The 21,898-nt window shown below is 46.3% G+C and overlaps 1 long non-coding RNA gene across 1 annotated transcript; it reads right to left on the bottom strand.

Annotated features, from left to right (window-relative positions):
* Positions 1-691: 691 nt before the first annotated feature.
* LOC116184257 (uncharacterized) lies at positions 692-10,495 on the bottom strand. The gene is made up of 3 exons (XR_004149018.2): positions 10,437-10,495; positions 10,184-10,279; positions 692-902 (listed from the first exon to the last, which is right to left on the bottom strand). It is a non-coding gene; the product is annotated as an uncharacterized LOC116184257 (long non-coding RNA).
* Positions 10,496-21,898: the final 11,403 nt, after the last annotated feature.

Below are 21,898 nucleotides of genomic sequence, written 5' to 3'. Positions count from 1 at the left end.
CAAAAAGCAATTCTCATCTCTGCTCAACAGAGGCCTGGGTAGTGGGGTAAAGACATCATTTTATAGGTATTTAACACAAGCCGTTTTTAACATTCTACATGAAGTGGCCAAAACCAGGGCTGATGAAGGAAGGGAGAACATTGAGAACATTGTAGGTCACGGTTGACAGTCATGAAGTCACAAGGCTCATTTCCAAACATTCACTGAGCTCTAGCAGGTCCCTGGAGCATGCACAGGGAAACTTTATGTGAAATTAATAATACTGAAGTGATTTACTCAGAGACAGAGCAAGGAGAGGAAATGCTTGTGTCACTGTGCACGTTCAGTATGGCTGAGCATGCCAGAGACTCCTTGCAGCCCAAGTTTTATCTTGATAGATACCTAAAATGTACAAGAGCTAAACATAGCCTTCTCCATGTGGTATGGAAATACAGGAAATTCAGGTTTGGTGGATTAGTATGGAGCAAAAAATACTGCAGTGAAACAGTACCTTGGGGCTGGGGCCCTCAGGGACAGAGGTAGGTAGAACATGTAAGGGATGAGAAAATAAACTACTTTGATTTTTGTTTTCTGTTGCAAAGGGGGAAAAAAAACAGTTGGAAATTGTGAATATCAATGTATTTTGATAAGATTAAAAAAGGAGACCCAGACACAGCTAGTGTTGTTTTTTTTTTTGTTTGTTTGTTTGTTTGTTTATGAGGTCCCCTATCTTTTCCCCAGCTCTTTGTCTGGTGGACTTGCATTAGGTTGTCTGACATGTCTCGTGTTTTCCTGGTGTGCTCCAGATTTTAATTCAGACTGTCAGACTCAGCTGTCACCAGGCAGAAGTTTGGAAACCAAGGGGGTGCAGGGAACCTGTCCCAAGAACCCAAGCTCCTTACACACAGCAGCAAGAGAAGGACCTGCAAAGAAAAATGAGCAAGCGTTTAGGGCAAAAAGTGCAGTTTTACCCAAGGCATGCTCCAGCAGAATGAGGGCAGCCAGCCAGCTCCAGGGGCTTCCACCCACCCCATTTGGAGAGGAGGGACTGTCCCCCACATCAGGGAATTAATTTCCCTTTGCACCTTCTCTGTGCAGTCCCATCCCCATCCCCATCCCCATCCCCATCCCCATCCCCATCCCCATCCCCATCCCCATCCCCATCCCCATTCCCTGCCACACAGAAGCTGAGGCTCACCTGGGAATTCCCCACTCCAGACCTCCCAAGAACCCGGGGAGAGCCTGGATCACCCTGTGCCCCATCCAGGACCCTCTCCTCCTTCTGGCCCTGCTGTTTTGTAGACACCAAGTTCATCATCTACTTCTGCACTGCTCTTCAAAGCAGTGTGGCCTTGGCAGGAAAGAAGACACTGCTGGTTCATCTATCCAGAAACACTCTGGCACTCCACACTTGCTGGTATGGTTAAAACAGCAGCTGCTGCTCCTTCACAGTTACTTCACCAGTGTAAAAGTGCTTGCAGCAAACACAGCTCATTGCCACTGGGGCAAGAATAACCTCCCAGCAGGCAGCAGCTTCCCTTACACCCGTGGTGTTTGGGGTTTCTCTGAGATGCTGAACCCTGCAGAAAGCCCACCTGGAGAAAGGGAGGGGTGGTCCCACTGCAGAGGACAGGGAGTGGTCAGGGCAATGAGGTACCCCTCATGCAGATCTGTGCCCAACTCCAGCATGCAAAACCTCTTGGGGAAGATCCCAGCAGGCGGAGAGGGCTCATCATTTGCAGTTTGTCACGATGATTTCAGAAAACACACTCATCCCATAGAGGAAGATGCATAAAAGTGGCAGAGCCTGCAGAGCTGACACTCCTCTGTCAAGGGAAGCTGCTCTTGCCCACCTGGTTCAGGGCAAGCAGCTCACCTCCCTGCCAGCACCAGTGTGACCAGGATGGCACCCAGGAGGATGCACTGCCTGCTCCCAACCCAGTGAAGTTTTCCCTGCAGAGCTAACCAGGATATATAAATTTCCCAATAGACAAATTGCTTTGGGAAGCTGAGCTTGGTAATTGGCTGGTGGTGACTAATCCCTGCCTGATTACAGAGTAGCAGTTCCACAGGTATGAATCAGAACCTGCAATTGTCAGCCCTCCCCCAAAACAGGGGCTCTTTCTTGCCTGGTTTGATACAGTTGAGCCATTGTGCAGCAGTGACAGTTCACTCCTCACACTCGCCAAAGGGAAATATAATTACAGTGCATTCAGGGGAAGGGGGAAAGGCTCAATATACAGAAAAAGAAATGATTATATACAAATGCACAACTCCTGCAAAGAGAGACGTTTCTGAAATCTCAGGGAGGAGGGGAAGAATGGGCCATTTCAATTTCATACCTCTGTCTGATAGTGGTATTCTACAAATGTGTTTCTGTCCTGGAGCAAAACTGTCTCTAGAAGCCCCTGAATAGAGGATGCTTCCCGTGATCCAGAGATCCACAAAGGCACGTGAATCCACCTTGGTTTTCAGAGCTCCTTCCTCTCCTCCACAGGACAGTTTCAGCTTCTTCCTTATTCCAGGCACTGTGCCAAAAAGGCTGAGGGTGCCAAGCCAACATTTCCTCAAAAGCATTTCTCCATTTTCTGAAGCTGAGCTTGCAAACTGTGGGCTCCTGCTTCCTGTGGGGGCTCCTGGGCAGGGGGAAGGCAGCCCCCATCAGTGATCCCTCTGAGCAGCTTGATTTGCCTTCCAGGGAACCCAAATCCTTGCCTGGTCACATTGGACACTGATGGGCAAAGCTGAGCATCTGCCTGCCTGGGGTGGGGGGTTCAGAGGGAAGAAAAGAGCAGCAAAAGCCACCCCCCACCCAGCCAGCTCCTGCCTCCACTTTGGGAAGTGGGGGGCAACTAGAAGAGGCCACAGCTTGGCATTTTGGGATGTTTACCCCTTGGAAAGGGAGTAGGCCTAGTCATTGCCATCCCATTTCCCTTGAAATACAGAGAAAGGGAACTTTAAAAGAAGTCTAACTTATGAGTAGGTAGAGATGGATATTTGAGTGCTAAACCAGATTTCTTTCAGGACTTCTGCAAATGCACAGAGAAGAGAGAGCATTTTAGGAACACTTCACCATTTAGATATTAACAACAGATGCTAAAATGAGCGTGTCAGCTCTCTGCTTCATTTTTATTTAAACACATAAACTGTTCTGCACTTGGAAGAAATAAGGCCTGTGCATAACCTCATCTACAGATCTTTGTGCTTGCCATCCTAGAACTGCCATCCTGGGATTACCATCCAGGAGCACTGCAAGAGCTAATGAAATTTTAATCCCCCAGTACTGAGCACGGTATGTGCATAATGAATGTTTGCACACACACACAGCTCTTTGTCACCCCAAAGCAGCAGCACTCACCTCCTACAGACACATGTCTGTGTTAGTCAGGGCTGTGACTTCCTGCTCCAGGCCATCAGACTGTGTCCATACCCCAGATCCCAGCCCTGTGACTCGTTTGTTAATTGACAGGCTCAGGCATCAGACGTGGCTCTTCGTCACACTCAGCCTCATGTGCTGTCAATAACTGCTGCTTTGTCATGCAGTGCTAATATTCCTACCAAAATCCATATGCAGCTCCTCTCTCTGTCACAGGGATCAACCCCACAACAGGCATTTCAGTAATTCCCCCGCAGACAGGCAAGAGGAGAATTTTATAGCTGAGCTTAAACCATTTTTTCTTCATGGAAGTTATTGCTTTGTACAAATGGGTTCCTTCTTCCTATAATTAGGGCCTTTATACATTTCTTTTCGTGTGTGGATGTCTGAATTATGAGCTTTAAAATTACATTTTGTATCTTAAAACAAGCAACCAGTTCTTCAAAACACCTCAGTCCTAAGGAACTTCTGTTGAATTGTTGAACTGTTGCAGCTGAGGGATGTATTTCCAAAATTCAGGTTGTTTATGGGAGCTAATAAAGGCTGTCTTCTGTTTAATTAAGCTAATAGAGGCTGTCTTCCTATGAATTTTGTTACATATTCTCACACCTCCTGCCAAAATAATCCCAGTGCACCCATATCCCTGTTTCCCATCTAAATCTCTGTCTGTACCTAGAAAAAGGCTTTTTCTGAGTTTTTTCTGAACAGCAAATGCACGTACAGATCAGTGAGATCTGGATGCCAAATGGCACATACACAGCATTGCCACCTTTGTTTCACACAGCTTGTGGCACCACTTTGGGGACATTTCTTGTCCACACAGCCACAGACACCCCTGAGGCATGCAGGAGCATCATTCCCTTGAGAGAGACCCTGCACGTCTGCCAGGTTAGCCTGAACTTGGGTGGTGAATTAAAGGGGAGATGGAGTCCAACTGGTCAGTAGAACCCTTTCTTCCCTTTGGATTCAGGTTAAAAAACTGGGCTCAGCTGCTGGCTTGCCGGGGCACAAAGAAATACCAGAGCCAGGTGCCACCCATCAGTGTGACAGAAGATGTCACCTAGTCCTCTTGGTAACCCCAAGAAGGTTACAGGCTGGCTTTAAAAAATTAATATCCAAGTAGGTATGTGTGGACAGAGTGTTAACCAAGTCAGAGGTTCTTTCAGCAAACTCCCTGCTGAAGCAAGGTGAATAATAATCCCTGGCAAAGTGCAGAAAGCTCTGCTTCTTCACCAGCATGGAGCTAATTCTCCCCTAAAGATCTTGTGCTGGTATTTCTCCTGGCCCATCCCCTCTCCCTTACAGGGCATTTATTGATGTGAGCATAAATCAGAGATCAATGAATTGAAACTCATTTTTTTTTCACCTCTGAAAACACATGTGAAGCAAAACTTCAGGAGCAGTTCCCTGTCCTTGAGTCTACAGGAGCTTCACAATATGGGACAGTGCACACAGTCACACAGGGATCACGAGTGAGGAATTCAAGGCTCAGTTGCTCACAAGATGCAGAATTGCAGCCTCAAAGAGGTGTGCAACTCTGAAAATGTCCTTAAAAAACAGCAACTTCCAAATCAGGCAGCAATAATGTGTTTTCCTACTCTAGGGCCTCTGAGGAGTTATTAAATACAATTTTCCAGGCTTATTCAAATGTCAACTCATTATAGCCTGTGCAAATAGGAAGGCAGACCATGAGATTTGTGTTTTTGTTATAACTATTTTTATATTAAATCTATAAAATGCATAAAGGAGCATTAAGCCCTGTTATTCTCTTTCTCTTTTTTTTTCTTTCCCCATAGCCGCCCAGCCTCTTTTTGAAAAGGGTCATTCAAAAGCAGCCAAATAATAAAGGTTGGATGAGGACATTCCAATCCCTCCTTATCCACTTAAAAACACAATATTCCAAAGGCACTTCTGGAGTGCTTCTTTTGGCAGCTACAACTGGAGCCACAGTAGAAACCTTTCAGTGGGTCATCCTGATGGATGGCCTCTTACATGGATGAGCCAGCTGTCCCCATCAGGAGTGGGAATCATCTCAGCAGACTGAGGGGACTTTAAAGAGGCATTTATTGTATAAAGGAATAAGGGTACCTTGCACTTGTATGGATCTTTGCAGCAGCAGATCTCCAAAGATCTGCAGAGAGCTCGTTTTTGTTATCAGGCAATGGAGAAGTGGAGACCTCCCAGCCCAGAAGGGCTTGTTGAAAGTCACCTTGTTCCAAGTCACCCTGTGGTCTGAGCAGAAGAGCTGGGACTAAGGCACTCAAATTCCAGCTTGGTGCTGCCCCTGTTTCATCATCCTCATCGTCATCCTTCAGCCTCCTCATCCTCCTCCTGCCCCATCCCTGTGCAGTAACACCTAATTAAAGACATGAACACTTTTGTGTTTATTTCTCCCTCTCCTTAGGACACTCGTGGCTTTTTCAAGCATTTTTGAGCTGTGATTCTGCAGCTGACAGCAAATGTCCTTTTGATGACTTTGTCAGACTGCCAGGGCTGTGAAGACATCTCCAGAATTCTCCAGAATCCTCGACTCTCCCTCTCTTGTCCTTCCTCTTCGTGTGCCAGTTCCCACTGGGATGTCCAAATGTCCACTCAGGAGCTCTCCCAGAAACTCCAGGGCAACCCCACTTCTGCAGACACCACACATCTGACCACAGCAAGGGCTCCCTCAGCCTCACTACCTTTATCAAAATTCCAGGCAGCAGCCAGGCAAAGTCCAACATCACTTTATTTTAGAGGCCAAAAAGGGTGTTTTGTTTTATTTGCAAGATTTTGTCAGCCTTTATCTCCTCAAAAGCAGACGAGCAAATTTCATGTAAAAAGTGAGCTTGCTGCTAAGGCAGAGCAAGAAATCAGTCTTATTTCAGGTCAGAATTTAACTAGTGATGAAGCCCTATGCAACCAAAAACTGCCTTGAGTGGAAACAAATGCCTGAGTTCTTGCAAGTCCAAAGGGCTTACATGAGTCCCTGGGGCTTTGAATTCCTAAATTTCTCAGAAGCTCTGGGTTTTTAAAATAAGTACAGTAGCAGATAAACAGGATTAGAGACTTTAAAACCAGATTTATAAACCTTTCCAGGGCTACCCAGGCTGTGCCCACTAGATGGTTCCTAGAAAATTAGTCTCCCTTAAGATTTCCTGGACTGGTACAGACTTAAAATTTAATTTTCTTTAATAACAGTCCCACAGAGTAATTGTTTGCACATGCATGGGCATGCTAAGATAGATGTGGTTATTTGGCTCATTTAATTGTCTGTGCACCAGGGATCTGGCAAGAGGACCTGCTGTGTCAAGCAGTGTCTAATCTCCCATAAAAACCCAGCACTTCTGGCACACACAGTCAAGCTCACAAGTTTTAAGCACCCTTCCTCATCAGTTATACAAGCAATCTGTGATCCTGCACATTCTTCCAAAAAAACCCAAAAAACCAAAAAACCTGGGAGTTGTCAGACCAGCCCTGTCCTCCCAAGACCTATCCTGCCATGCCACATCCACAGCAATACAAGCACAGCTCTCCTCATAGCTGATGGCTTTCTCCAAATTATACTTTTTTGGGTTTTTTAAAATCTGAATCTCAGCTTTCTCTACTTAAAAAAATAAAAATGGTTGGGAGAGAAAGTGTGATGGCAGAGAAAAAGCTTGAAAAAATAGTGATGTTGTGATAGCTGAAGGCAAATAAAATCAAGCAGAAATATGTACTTTTTTAAAGTTCATGAATTGTGACTTTGGGGTTGATTACATTACTTTGGGGGTCAGATTTGTGCTTAAAAGCCCTTTGAGTGGGTTGAAGGCCATGTGCCTGGATAATGTATTTCTTGACCATCCATGCTGCTCTCAGGGTTGTGATTGACCACAAGGGTACAGCCTGGAGCCTTTCTTTGTGTTGCCACCTCTTCCTTGCCTTAAGAAGGGCTCTGTGAAAAAGGGGGAGTTTCACCATCTCTAAAGTATACAAGAAAAAAAAAAAAACTCAAAGAGTTCGTGCTGATTTAAGTCTGAAATGTTGCAGAAAAAAATGCAGCCTTGCCTTCAGGCACCTGATCTCATTGAAAACCAATGTGTTCTGGGGAGATGAGGGCTGGTTTTCCAAAGCAGGTTGCTGGACTAGTTTCCTGCCTCGGCTAGCCAAGGGCTGTGCTGCTGCTGGCACCAGGGAGAGGGAAGGAGCACGTGGCTGGGAAGGTGGACAGAGCTGCTCCTTTTTCCAGCAGGCAGGACTGTGGTGCTGCAGGGATTGCCAACTGGCTGGTGGCAATCACAGGCAGGGAAGCTGGCTTTGGTCTCCAGATGCTGAGAATAGCCCCTGAACAATAGGACATTACTCCCCTCTCCCTGGGACACAGGCACGGGTCAGAGGGAAAAGCAGTCATCATGCCTTCTCCAAGTTCCCAGACAAGTTGTTCAAAATAATAATAATAATTTAAAAAATGAATGAATATCTGGAGGCTTTTCTGTTTCAGCTATGTAATCAACAAAATGCTGTGTCCTTCCCCACTGAGGAGCATTTAGATGTTCTGTCCCCTAGCAGCAGCCTGCTAATAGGGATCATGAGGCCTGGCTGTGCTGCCAAGAAGAAAGCTCCAGCATGGCTTTTTCCAAATCTCCACAGGTGCCTGATCTGTGTGCACATGCTTTTTGGATTGTTTTTCAGTCTCCTGTTTTGTTAGGTTTTGCACTTGCAGGTTGGCTGGAAAAGGCAGGAGGGCATCACTGGGAGATCTGGATGCTCTTCCACTGCCCACTACCAAATGAGGTTGGGAGGGAGCTAAACAGAACAGTCCTCACCATCTTTGTGGGTTAGGCTTTTTTTCTGGTTTCCATTTGAAAGCCAGCATCAATTAGCATATTTTTCTCCCCTTTTACATGACTGCTGCTAATTATTTTATTAGTTGCAAGAACAAACCGAATTTGTGATTATTAATGTGGGTATAAATCTCAGTGTGCTCACAGACATGCTTGGGAGGTTTTGCACTATGTTTTAAGATAAGAAACAAGTGACTACAGCAGCGATTATGACTATTGCTTTAATCTTTCACACAACTGGAGAGTTCAGTGTCCATGGCTGAGGTCTCATTCTCCTCTTTCCCTACTGAAAGTGCTCCCAGTTCAATACATTTAAGTGGGAATAGGGACAACGAGTTCAGGTTAAGATGTCCAGTATTTCTTTTACGTACACAGTATTGTTACTGTGATTTCACAATCAGTCAGAAACAAAAATGTTAGGTAGTTTGCCAGGGAAAGAAAAGCAAGAGAAAGGAGGACAAAGGATCCAGACAAATAAAATGGATGGTGCTGGAGAGGTGCTGCCCCTTTTCAGCTGCAGGTCAGTGGCACCTCCTCACTGGTGCCAGCAGCAGAGGAGGGCATGGACAGCCCCAAAAAGGCACTTCAGCCCTCATTTCACCCCCCTTCCTCCACTGTGTCTGTTTTCTCCACTGGTGTAAGGCAGACAGGCCACCTGCAGCATCAGCTCTGGCACTTCAGTGCAGGGGCTGAAGAGAGTCTGGCTGAAGTTGGACCTCAGCCTGGTCATAGCAAGAGTGCTGCTCTTGCCCTGCAACTTCAGCTGATACCAGGCACGCTTCAGTAATCTGAAAATCAACCACTTCTTTCACAATGGGGGATTTGCAGTGCAATTAGGCACAAACAAACCATCAGAAGTGGATGCGGGCAATTCAGTCAAACACCCTCATGCACATTCTTGAACTGGTTACCTCTTGTCTGTATCAAAGGCATTGATATAATGGCTCTCAAGTGGAAAAAGCTGCAGCTGCTCAACAACTCCACGTCCTAAACTGATTTACAGCCTGAACAAGACTGAAGGATGTCCCATGACTTATGCCTGTGCTGAAAGACAGAATATGCTGAGGGCACGTTTGTCTTTGGTCCGACATCATGCCAAATGTGGCAACATACCCACTCTGCTTGGGACCTCTTAATAGCAGATCTTGATTCACAGTGCCTGTGAAGCTGTTTCAAGTCCCTCTAACTGCAGCCTGATGCAGACATTAGGTGTTGCACACATATTAAAGGTGCCTGTGTGAACATGTCTGGGTAGCACAGAAAGAACTGATGCAGAGACACCCAGTTTCAGATCCCCAGACCTTCCTATTCATCAGTTCAAAGAAAGACAGAGGAAGGAGGAAGAAACCCTAGAAAAAGAGAAGTAGGGCTCTTTATTAGCAGCATGAACTTTCACAATGCTTTTATCACAGGACAGAAAAGCCACAGGCCAGTCATTGGGTGGCTGTAAGTTAAGGCAATATTGAGCTCAACCTTCAGCTAATTAAGTTCTCAGAAAACCACAACTGCAGGAAGGCAGACACTTGCTAAATAGATTAATTTTTTCTTTGCTCGTGTATTTTTGATACTTGCCATCTCCATTTCCACCAGACAAAATCACATTTTCTGTTCTATTTTGCAACACTTGGTCCATCCAGATACAGAATACAGCTCTCACCAGCAAAAACCCCACACCACATGGGCTACCAGTGTTAACCACAGGGTGCCTGCACTGGGCAGCTGAAAGGAAATACAGGTAGGGGCACTTCCAGCACCATCAATATGAGGGTGCAGCTCTGTACCACTGTGAGCAGACAGCTCCTGAAAGCAGAAAACTAAACAGAACCACCACATAACTGAGCTGGCTCCTGCCACCTGAGCTGGGATCCTGTGCTTGGGTGGAAAGCCAAGTGCCCCGAGAACCCTGACTCCTGCAGGGTGTGTTTTGGTGTCTTTGTTCATCATGTACAATTCCAAGAGCTCTGCATTTCAGCACCAGCAGACCTCATCTCAAGAGGCTGCTGCCTCCCAAGGTCCATTAACTCACCACAAATCCCTTCTGCACAGCTGGTGTGGCTGAGATGTGCCTTATACCTGATGCCAGAAGCTGCTCAGTGGAGCTTCAGAAGATGTTTTCCTCTCCCTAAAAGGAAAAAAAAAGAAGGGTTTCTGTTGGATGTGATGAGAAAAGCTTTCCCTGGCCAGCTGCACTCTGCAGGGCTCTGTTTGGTACACATAATTATCTGCTTTGTAATGGGGATTTACTACACATGTGATGGTGTGCTCTGTTTATAAAATACCTGATGAAGGCAGCACCTGAGCACACCTGTGCGTAGCCATGCTGGGTGCCTGTTTGAGGCGACTGGTGCAGGCTGCCCTGCAGCCCCTGTTTTGATAATCTGCCCTTCCATTATCCCTGCTGTTTCACAGGCACCAAAAGATAAGAGTGAGGAGCTGCAGCAGAGCAGCTTTGCATGATGGCAGCAGAAGGTGCACACGTGGAAAGGACAATTGGTGATGGTGAGGGGAGTCAGTGAAACTAAAGCACACGACAGCCCCAGAGCTCACTGTGGATGTGGCAGGGATGGACATGATGGCTATCAGCCTCCGTGGAGCCTTGGCTTTCTGTAGGAACTGCTCATCCAGCACAAGATGTAACACATATTCATCTGTATGCAAAACTGGGGCCGGGTTTAAGAGAAACAAAGGAAGCAGCTGTGGAGTGCAGCAGGCTACCAAAGTGGTGAAAGCCCAGATGGTGAGGGGAAAGGGATCTTGTGCACACACTGGGCACCAGCAAGCACTGCTGGCAGGGAGGGAGAGGTAGGTGGATTTTTGCTTGCCTTTCAAAAAGCAGCATCTGACTTGCACACCATGCCCCCTGCACAACACAGGGGCAGGACAGTGAGGGTGTGTGGGGTTTTTTTAACCTGGGTTTGAGCTCTTAGTGTGCAAACCATGTTGCTGTCACAGCTTCAGCAAGAGCAGCTTGCCAGGCCAAACCCCTGCAGTTTGGTTCACCTGCATCTTTTTCTTGCACTGCTCTTTTAAACTCAAAGGGTTTAAATTAAATGCTAGGAGGAGAATAAAGAGGTACTGGCACAGGTTGCCCAGAGAAGCTGTGGATGCCCCATCCCTAGAAGAGTTCAAGGCCAGACTGGATGCTCAGATGCTTTGAGTAACCTGGCCTAGCAGGTGGCAGGAGAGTTGGAATGAGATGATCTTTAAGGTCCCTTCCAACCCAAACCATTCTATGACAGCTGGCTGAGGCACAGAAAGGGTTAAACAATCAGGAGGCTCGGGACATGGAGGATGTCTATCTGCAAGTGGAGTGGCAGGGGTGTTTTCCCCAGGGTGAAGGATCTGCAGGTGGCCCCGAGGAGCAGCACTCTTGGTTTGGTGGGGCTTGCAGCACAGCGCGGGGCGTCTGGGCCTGTCCCCAGCAGGTGACCCTGCTGCTCACATCCAGACCAAATTTGGGGATGTTTAAATGTAGAATCTGGGTTCAGTCCCACTGCATAGACACAGTGGAAATCTGAAGGTCTGGAGGCACTGCTGTGGCAGCACATGGCCTTAATTCCCTGGGGCTGGAGTCACTCATGGGAGGCTTTTGTACCGGGATCCTCTGCCTGGTGCCAAGACAAATAATGCAGTGGGCTTTACTGACCCTGATAGATAAAGCAGACAGATTCAGCTGTTTCAAGGTAAAAACTCACTGAGTAACCATCCACCTCCAAAAACCCCCTTGTGCTACACATCTCCCTCACTGCTCAGCCCCTGGCAGTGGCTGCCAGCCTTGGGCACTCCCTAACCCTGGACCCTCTCCAGCCCAGCACAGGCAGCCACAGCTCTCCACATTTTGCCAAACCTCTGCTTTATTTGCTCCTTCACTAAAAACACAATGCGTTTTCCATGCTCTGTGTGGCAGATTGCTGCCAGTGGCCCAGATGAGTGGAACTATTTGCACGAAGCTGAGGTCGATGAGATAAGGCTTGTGCAAATAAAGGGTCGCCAGGCTGGGCTGGATTGGGATGAAGCTGGCAGCCTCCTCGCAGGGCTCTGGCAGCACAGCCCAGCTCAAACCTGATGCAATGGGTGCTGCGGGCTCGTGGTATTTTCACCGAGTGTTGTGTGAACTTGGTGTGTGTGATTTGGATCTTTACGAGTTTGTTAACAATTGTATCTGTGCCTAGATGGGCAAGATGAAGGAGGCAAAATTCCAGGCAGTGAAAGGTAATTAATGCTCATCTTCAGTGCCAGGAGTCGTTGGGAAACTGTGGCCCCATCCCAAAAAATGGGCAGAGTCCTGTCTCACTTGGGTGAAGTCCCTATGAGGTAAAAGACCTGGAGTTGTATAGCACTGGGGCTGAGCAAAATCTGTCACTGTGGACACAGGCTCCAAAAGGGGCTGCACAAGAGCCCTGATCTACCCAATTCTGGGAATGTGCCAGCCCATGGATGGGCTCTGGGCTGAGGCTCCTGTTTTAAACACAAACAGAAGAGGTACAGCACAATCCTTGGGAGACAGGATGCCAGGCTCCCATAACACCTCTTAAAAATACAGACCTGGGGCAGGGGTCTGCAAGCACATATAGAATATTTGGAAGACATTCATATTGCACTGAAGGGTACAATATGATGAGTCATTTTTTAAATTGTCATTTAAATATTTGATTTGATTTCAGGTAATTTAAAAATTGTATTTCTTCCACAGCGAGTAAGCAGGCATGACATACTGGGGCAAGTGAGTCCAAACTCCTGTCATTAATATCTTACAGAAACGGTCGAAGATTAAAACAAATGACTGAAGCCAAATACATGTATTCATTACTAGGAATTTCCCTAAAATATAATGGATTCTTCCTTTTCTTAAAGGAGAATCACTTGTTTAATCAACTCAACTCTGCTTTTTCTCTGAACACCATTTTTTTCCAGCAGTAACGCATCTTGTTGGGTGGCTTATTTTTTTTCCTGAGTAAAAGCAGTTTCCTAGATTTTTCTTGCATTCATAACAGAGTGTGTGTAGGTAAGGTAGAAAGGTTGTGGTGGTATAAAACTGTAGAAAAGAACAGTCTTAGAAGTAGGTTCTTTACACTGTTATTATTATTTTAATCAGAGATATTATTTTTAAAGGGTTCAAGATTGTCCTCAGGCTTTGGCACATGCTCAACTATTTAGTCATAAATCTTAAAAAGAAAACACCAACCATATTTGATTCCACACCCCCCCCCCCCCCCCCCGCAACTTTTAAAAATAATCTGCTTTAAAATATTTTGCAATTGCTGGTTCTGAATGAAATAGTGAATGCATTTAGCATGATAAACAGTATACACTCAAAACTGTGAGCAAGAAACTGATATTTACAGATCTTTGCACACATCTGTAATCCATTCCACCACATTTCACGCACACAAAGCCAAGTTAAACAGCAAAAACCTCAAAAAAACCCAAACCAAAACATTAAAAAGCACATTCATCCAGAATAGTATTGCAAAGTCTTCAACTAGACCAGGAAAGGATTGACTTTATCCAGTTTAGCTGTTCAAGCCACGATCACAGCTGTGTTTTCCAAATTTGCTAAATGAACTGCATCACAGCACACCTTATTCTTCCTGTCTTTTCCCTCCAGAATGGGGCAAAATGCCTCAAGCAGAGACTATGAAGACACCCAGGACTCTGGACTGTTCTTTCTGCCTTCAAGGCACTGTTAGGATTTTAAACAGCTCAGATCCTGAGTTAAAGTGGTCAGTTTTGAAATTTTTATCTCACTGCTGCTTCCCTCTGGGAGGTGTGCAGAGCACAACTCATTAAGTTAGCATTGGTTTCCGTGGACAAGCCATCTGCTGGGGAATTATCATGCCTCTGCCTTGCTCCTTCTGCTGCAAGGGAGGCAGGATTCCCTCTGCCTTCATTGTTTCACTCAGCTTCAGTCACCAGGAGTGTCTGCTCTGGGCTGGGGTCGATGAGAGCAGCTGTGATGGCTGGGCCAGAGGGCAGGAGTCCAGGAGCCCCCTAACTCTGTTTCCATCTCCAAGTTACTTTTGAATGTTCCCAGAAGTGCAGCAGAGAGGAACAAGCCCCAGTGGGGCAGTGGGACAGTCTGTTTTCCTCTCTCTCAGCTGGATTGAAAAGGCATTTATAGCTGATGTTCTTCAGGCACCACCAAATAGTTGTTGGGATTGAGAAATTCACCTGAGCATCCTTGTTTCTTCAGTTTCCTGAGAAGAATGAAGTTGTGTCATCTTCCTGAGTTAGGCATGGGGGAGACTGGGATTTATCTCTGACCTATGGACACCTACAGTTCACCCATTTCTGTCTATGCAAGACATTCCTTGCAAGAACATGGAGCAAAATGTACATTTTTTGAGCTCTGTTCACCCAATCTACCTCAGTTCTTGAGGGTACAGTGAGCTGCATCAACACTTCAGCTTGTTTCACCCATGGGCTCTCAAATGTTCTGAATTCTTGGTGCTGCCATCAGTGACTTGAACACCTTCTCCTCAGGGAAACACTTGAGCAAGGACTGTCACCCTGACTGAAAAATGCAAAGTATTCAGGGGCATCTGAGCTGGACAAGGCTGTTCTGGATCTCTTGGTGGAATCTGTTCTCAGCCCGAGCAGTGCTGACCTTGGCAGTGAGCAGCTGCCTGTGCCTTTGCCCTGCCAGGACCCTTCGAGTGGCACGGGGGAGTGCTGGGGTGGCTGTGAGCGCTGCTGACAAGTGGCATAGTTACCATAAAGCAATTTTCCTTACAGAGGAATCCATGTGGCTGGTTCCTGGGAGATACAATGCACACAGGGCTGCCTCCAGTGAGGTTGGGACCTGACAATCTCTTGAGGCACCAGGGAGCCCAGGTCTGTGAGAGTCTCCTGGGGGAAGGCAGAGGTATGTGGATGCTGAGGGAAAATTCATCTTCCCTTCCCCTAAAGTCCCACATGTTTTTCTTGCAACACAGAGAGGGTCAGGTGAATAATTCTGATTCCCTGCACTGGAGTCATTAATCTCTCGAACAAAACAGAACACAGGAGCAGGGTACACACTCAGTCTGTGTATTTCTACCAGGCAAATCAACCTGTCTTCTTCCACTTCTCCCTCTCTATCCCATATCAGTCCCTCCACACATGGGAGGAATGCAACTCCACTTACAAACCCTCTGCAGATGAAGCACCTGCTCCAAGGAAATCTCTTGCCACTTCCATTGGCTCCATGCAGTGAGTGTCAGGGAGCTCAGAGGCAGTGCTCTGCTCCCCTGGCATGACTCTCCCTGCACTGAGCAAGGCTGCTAAGGTTCTTACAGGATTAGGGATGACCAGCACTCTGTCATCACTGTTTCTGATCTCTCCACCCTCTCTCAGCACTTAGGACTACTCAAAACTCAAGTTACCAGATGCATTTGGCATGCATTCACTGGAGAAATGCATTCAAGTCCCCCATCCCCACCAAGAACAAATGCACCACTTGATCTTAATCCAAAAATGAGGTGTTACGAAGAAGGTCTAAAAGGAGAGGAAGGTGTGATATGATAGAAGTTGAGAATTAATCTAATTTGAATATTTCCAAAGTTGAAAATTTCCATTGCATTTCGCTGTGGGATGTTCCCCATCACAGCTCCAAACAAGGGATGAATTCCAGTGCCAGATGAACTCTCTCCCTGTGCTTGCAACCTGAACTTAATCACAAACATAACTGTGGAAAGGACAAACAGCTTCAAATGAAACTTTACTCTAAAACCAAAAGCAGAACTTCAGTGCTATGGACAGAGGGATGATCTTGTATCAAAGCACAGGATTCAGTTTTAATTTCATTAGGAGATTTCTGGTGTGTCTGGGCACAAGACACTCATCTTAAAGCCTTACTGTGGAACACATAAACAAGGGACAGCCCTTTCTGTATAGCAGGGGTGTTCTAGGAGGGCACAGCCACACCTTGCATGAGACCAGAGACCTGCTGCTGAGGGGATACTGGAGAAGTGCAGTCTGTCTCTCACAGCTCTCATTTTGTGTGCTCAGGCCTTTACAAAAGGGCTGTGTGGCAACTGCAGGGTGCAGATTCTTCATCTTGGCGACCTGATCCACCTGTTATCCTGGTGAGCTCTGGCACAGCTTTCTCCATTAAAACTAAGCACTTGTGTCTTTAGTCTTGGATCACAAAGGTCTCATACCCAATGAGAAGTCCTTGTACAGGAGGCACTTCATAAAGCACAGGGAGTTGGCTCAGGGTGAGGAGAGAGAGAGAGAGAAATGAATACCAAACCCTCAATGTGTATGTACATGTATATAACAAAGTGACAATATAACAAAAAGGGGTCACCACAATATTCTCTCACGCTCTTTGGGAAATAAGTGACCTTTCAGCAGGCAGCTTTATATTAGCTGATTCCTTAGGTATGCAAGCTATCTAAAAACAGTTGCTCCCTAATCTGCTCTCATCAGCTCCAGGTTATGGGAGTTCATAAATCCATGTACGTTTGACGCTAATGGAAAAATCTGCATCGTGACTCCCTGGGGTGACCCAAGTGCGTGACAGTAACGAGCGAGCTATGCATTGCTTGGTTTGCCCACAAAAACACTAATTGCGAGGAACGAAGCAGAGACAAAGGGAAGAGGTCGGTAAGATGGCAGCATTTGTGTTTGTTCTGCCTGAAGCAGCCTTCACTTCCCAGAACCAGACTCTGCTTTCAAAGTCCCCGCCGACACCAACCGCGGCTGCTGAGGGACTCTCCTCATTTGTCGCAATGCTCTGGCTGGGCAAGAAAGCATGATTCCAGACAGCTGGAATGGCAGAGACCTGAGGGGATGGGGAGTATTTGCTTTAATACATCTAATTTATCATCTCCTGCCCACAGCTGCAGGAGAGGGAGAGAGAGATACTGAACAGATCAGTCCAGCCGCGTAATGAAATGCGGCAGATGAAGTGGGACACGATGCAGTTTGCTGTTCCCACAGACTGGGTGGAAACAAGCTGGTTCCAAAGGCTCCAGTTTGGAAACTTGTCTCCAGTCTCTCCCCAAACTCTGTCTCCAAATGGTTCAATAGGAGCATGAGGAAACCAGGGGGCAGCAGGGAAACAAGAGAGATTTTGCCTCTTTCAAATTTGGTATTTCTATCACATCTGTATGTTGGGTAGCACAAGGGCATCCTTGTGGAATTCAAGTTACCTGAAAACATAACCAACAGCAAGTTTTGTAAAAAAACAAGGTCCCCTAAGCAGAACCTGTGAACTGCCTGGCTGTTTTTATGCAGAAAGCTGACTGTTCTTTCGGGGGGGCGGGGGGGGGGGGGGGGAGGGGGGAAAGTCCAAAAGGCTGTGCCATGTTAGTTTGTAAATGGTCAGAGATAAGAGGATAGTCAACATCCAGGCCAAAGAATTAAAAAAAAAAAAAAAAAAAAAAAAAAAACAAAAAAAAAAAACCAGAATGCCACAAACAGAAAACTTTTTACCAAGTATTCGTTCTTTCCATGACTACAGAACCATTTAAAAAATTGTCTCTAAGAACTTCCCAAAAAATCAATATTTCTCTGATGGGAACTGTCCAGGCCATCTGTGCCAACTGGCCACAAAATTATACCAAATCAGTTGGTGCTGCTTTCAGTGACTATTTCCTTGAAGGACTTTCAGGCCCCAAAAGATGACTGACTCAAGTCCCCAGCCACCCAGTCCTGTGCAGGGGTGCTGAGGAGCAGTTTTTAAACTGTATAATGGACACAGATGTTTCCCATCTGCCAACTAAGCCATAAAGAACAACATCCCACAGCTGAGGCCATCTGAAATGCTTCCCACACGCCCCAGAGACGTGCCCAGCTGCAGTCCCACCCAGCAGGAGCATGTGATGGAAACTGTCAACAGGTACCCAGTGTCCCTGACATGAGACAGCAGACTGAGTGACAGAGGGGACAGAAAAACAGAAACGGTGAAGCAGAAGTAAGAAAAGCAGCACCTGGTTCACTCAGACCTACTTAGATTTGTTGGGGTTTTTTTCCCTTTTTTTTTCCCCTTTTCCTTTTTTTTTTTAATGTTTAAAGCTAAAGTCTAAAACGAGTCAGAGCTGCTTCACACCCACCCAGTGCAGAAAGCCCTGCTCTTAACACCCCAGTGTGTGTTTAGACTAGTATTTTATTAGAAAGGAGGCAGTGGAGAGATGGGGAAAGGAACTAATGGCACCCTGGAAGGAAGAGATCCCATTAAGACCCCCTGCTGTATAAAGTGTTGAAACCATGCTGGGCTGAGGGCTTCCTGAGCTGCTTCTATTAATACAACAGAAATAAATGGATTTTTTGGCTGGATTGTCTCAAAGGGCTGCATGGTCTTAGAGCAGAGGATTTCAAGCCTTTGTTAACAATGAGGACACTAGATGCAGTTGGACTTATTTATTATTTAGCCACCTGTGGTACAAATGGCTGCACACCCCTCACCCCTGTGCTGGGGTTAAGAACTTACTTTGCTTCCTTCTGTGGACTGGGATTGTGGAGTTGCATTTTCCTCTTCCAGGCTTCTGCTGCCACTATTGACATCCCTTTTTAATCACCTATTTCTGCCTTTTCCTCTGCTCACGACTCCCTGTTTTCTTTTCTTTATTGATTCCCCATTCCTCCTCTCCTTCCAGTACTTTTTACCTTCATGTTGACCCTGTTGCCACAGAATATCCATTCAAAGCCAGAAAAATAAAATAAAATAAAATAAAATAAAATAAAATAAAATAAAATAAAATAAAATAAAATAAAATAAAATAAAATAAAATAACAAACTTAGCTGACTCCCAGTGAAATTCTCACAACACCAAGAAACCAGAAGAGAGATGGGGCATTTGCTTTGCAGCATTTGGGATTTTGCAAGAGTTCCCATGAATTGAACGCAAATTTTCTCCTACTGTTTCGTGACCCTAGCATTGTAAGGAAAACAATGGCTGTCACTGGTGCCAGTGTGTGTTCCTGGTCCATAACCTGAATGTCAAAGCAGCAGAGTTAGGGGATAAAAGGCATAATGGCACAGCTGACTGAAATTTCCTAAAGGGCAATAGACAAAAGTATGAGTATAAAAGAAGAATTTCTTCAGCATTTCAGAGGAATTCTGATCAGAACTGTCGCAGCTTAGAGGCTCATGTAGAGGAACAACAGCAGTATTTCCCTTCCCTTCCCTTCCCTTCCCTTCCCTTCCCTTCCCTTCCCTTCCCTTCCCTTCCCTTCCCTTCCCTTCCCTTCCCTTCCCTTCCCTTCCCTTCCCTTCCCTTCCCTTCCCTTCCCTTCCCTTCCCTTCCCTTCCCTTCCCTTCCCTTCCCTTCCCTTCCCTTCCCTTCCCTTCTTTCCCAGTATTAAAAGCAACATCTGGTCTCCCTTCCCTGCTTACTTTCCTTTTCTGTGTTGGTTCTTTCCATTTGGGATCTGCAAGTAAAATCCGTCCCAAGAAAACTCTTCCCAGCAATGGAACTGAGATGGGCTTTCCATTGCCAGAACATCCATCCTTATTTTACTGATAAATTTTGATGCACAACCAAAACTAGCCTGGTTTTTTGAGTTCAGCAGAGCCTGGCCAACTCAGCATCCCAAGAACATGAAATGAACACTTTGAACAAACCGTGTGTTCAACAATCTCTCTTTTGTTCTCTAACCCCCAGCCACAAAAAGCAGCACACACAAAACTCAGGGAGATGTGGGACCCAAGGAGGACGGAGCCTGTTAGCCCACAAAGCCCAGGCATTTGTCTCCTCCCTGGAAACATCATTCCCACATGGGGTCTGGACCAATCTTAATCACACACCAACTTGCCAGCTGTTCCCTCCAAAGTGACAGCTGGCTTTAAGCACATTGTCTTTATTCTCCTTTGCCCTCATCCCTCACAGATGCCCATCACAGCCTGCTGCCAGAGTGGAGGGGACATTTGCTGTGTCTCTGCTGGTCAGGGAAAACCCTTCCCACCCTGGGCTGTGGGATGAGTCCAGGCACCGTGTCACAAGCCCAGGGGATGCTCAGCTGCCTCCTAGTCCCTCCTTTTCAGAGCTCCTGGAACTTGTGGCTCACCTCAGGGACGCAGTATTGGAGGTGCCTGCCTGTCTCTGACACAGAAGGATGTGGTGGCGAGGGAGGGATAAGTGGTCAAAAGCAAATATGCTGCTGCTCCTCCAACAACTGGAAATCAATGCAACCATTTTAACTTCATCACAGGCCCAGGGGAGTGCTCAGATGGGCTTGGGACAGAAGAGAGCTGAGAGGGCTGGTGTGAATAGTTAGTGAAGAGGAAAAGGTGTTTCTTGGCTAGAATTTTCCTAAAAACACTAAAGATATTAAAGATAATTCCTCATCCTGCAAAATCTTCCCATAGATGCTGTAAACCATAGCCCAGTTGCTTTAGGAAGGAAGACAAGACTGTGCCATGGCTGACAGCTTAATACGTTGCCGTGGGTATTTTGTAAATCACAAATGTTTAGCTTTTTCCTCAACGAATATTCATTGAAAGCATTTTTCCACGTCTGCGGTCTACTGCAAGCTAATAGAAGTTGTACTATGGGTATGCTGCAGGATCTGTGGCTCATTTGAGTGCTTTCACAGATTTCTTTAATCTGTCCAAAATTGCAGGTTTCAAGTAACTTCTAGTATTTTGAGCCAGACGCCTCCAATTAACTCTGCTGCTTTAGCTGAACATACCAGGGAGGCCCAAGGCATTAAAAGCAGTTGCAAGAAGAAACCTACCAAGAATAAATAGTTACAACCTAAGCTCATTGCTCACGGGATAGCTCACACAATCAAAGAGCTGTTATTTTTTGCAAGAAAACAGACAAAGAGGGGAAAATGAGAAGAAAATGGAAAGCCATATGTGGTGTCTGCCTCAGTTTCCCTCCAGCACTGCTGCTTGCTGCCTATCTTGTCTCCCTGTGTTCCCTGTGAGACATCCAGGTGTCAGGGAAGTGAGGTGGCATCACCTCAAACACTGACCTGGATGGGTGGCTGCCAGCTGGGGCTGCATTCCTGCTTGTGCTGCTCCTGTAGGATTTGGGACAGCATTCCCCAGCCCAGCTGCTGGCAGCCTGGCATGCCCAGCACCTGCCCGGGTCAAGGACATGCTGTTCTCTCCCTGCTGGGGAGATAAAAATGGGGCTTATCACCTTCTGGAAATCCAGACAGCTGCCCCCGAGGGGTCTGGAGAGATGAAGGGTTTCTGTGGGCACACGTGGAGGGGTGATGCTGGAGGATGGCGTGGAAGGGGAGACCTAGAAATTGCAGGGTTTTAGTAAAAATGTGGCTCCAAGCCAGGCTGGTTCATCTGGCTGTGGGTTTTGTGGGCACACAGCAACTCTGGGCGCTGGGCTGAGCCAGCCCTCCAGCTCTGAGGTGGAAGTTAAAAGAGGAGAGTTGGAAAAAAAAACAAAAAAAAAGAAAAGAAACGGATGGGAGAAATTGCAGGAATGAAATGCTTAAGTAAAAACTGCACATTTTGTCGCTTTGTGCTGTTGTGTCCTCTCTTTTGGTTAAATTGGGAACTGCTTATGGCAGCAGTACCCAGTGCTGGCATCACAGCCTGGGATGGAAGTGCAGCCTTTGCATTAGGCTTCTGAGTCAGCTGGTGGAAATGGCAAGAACAAAACGTTAGTATGTACACAATTTCCTTCTTTTATTTTCTTTCAGATTTTGGACACCTCAGGTGTTGGATGACCCTTTTCCTTCATACTCTATAGGGGAAAAAAATCCCCTATAGATACATGAGTCAGTCTTTTGCCACTATCTGAATCAAGAGCTGTGGCTCCTTTTTCTAACTTTAAGCAGAAATGTA

Source organism: Lonchura striata, chromosome 2, assembly GCF_046129695.1.
Source record: "Lonchura striata isolate bLonStr1 chromosome 2, bLonStr1.mat, whole genome shotgun sequence".
NCBI lineage: Eukaryota > Metazoa > Chordata > Aves > Passeriformes > Estrildidae > Lonchura > Lonchura striata.
This window is presented reverse-complemented; position numbering and strand designations above follow the sequence as displayed.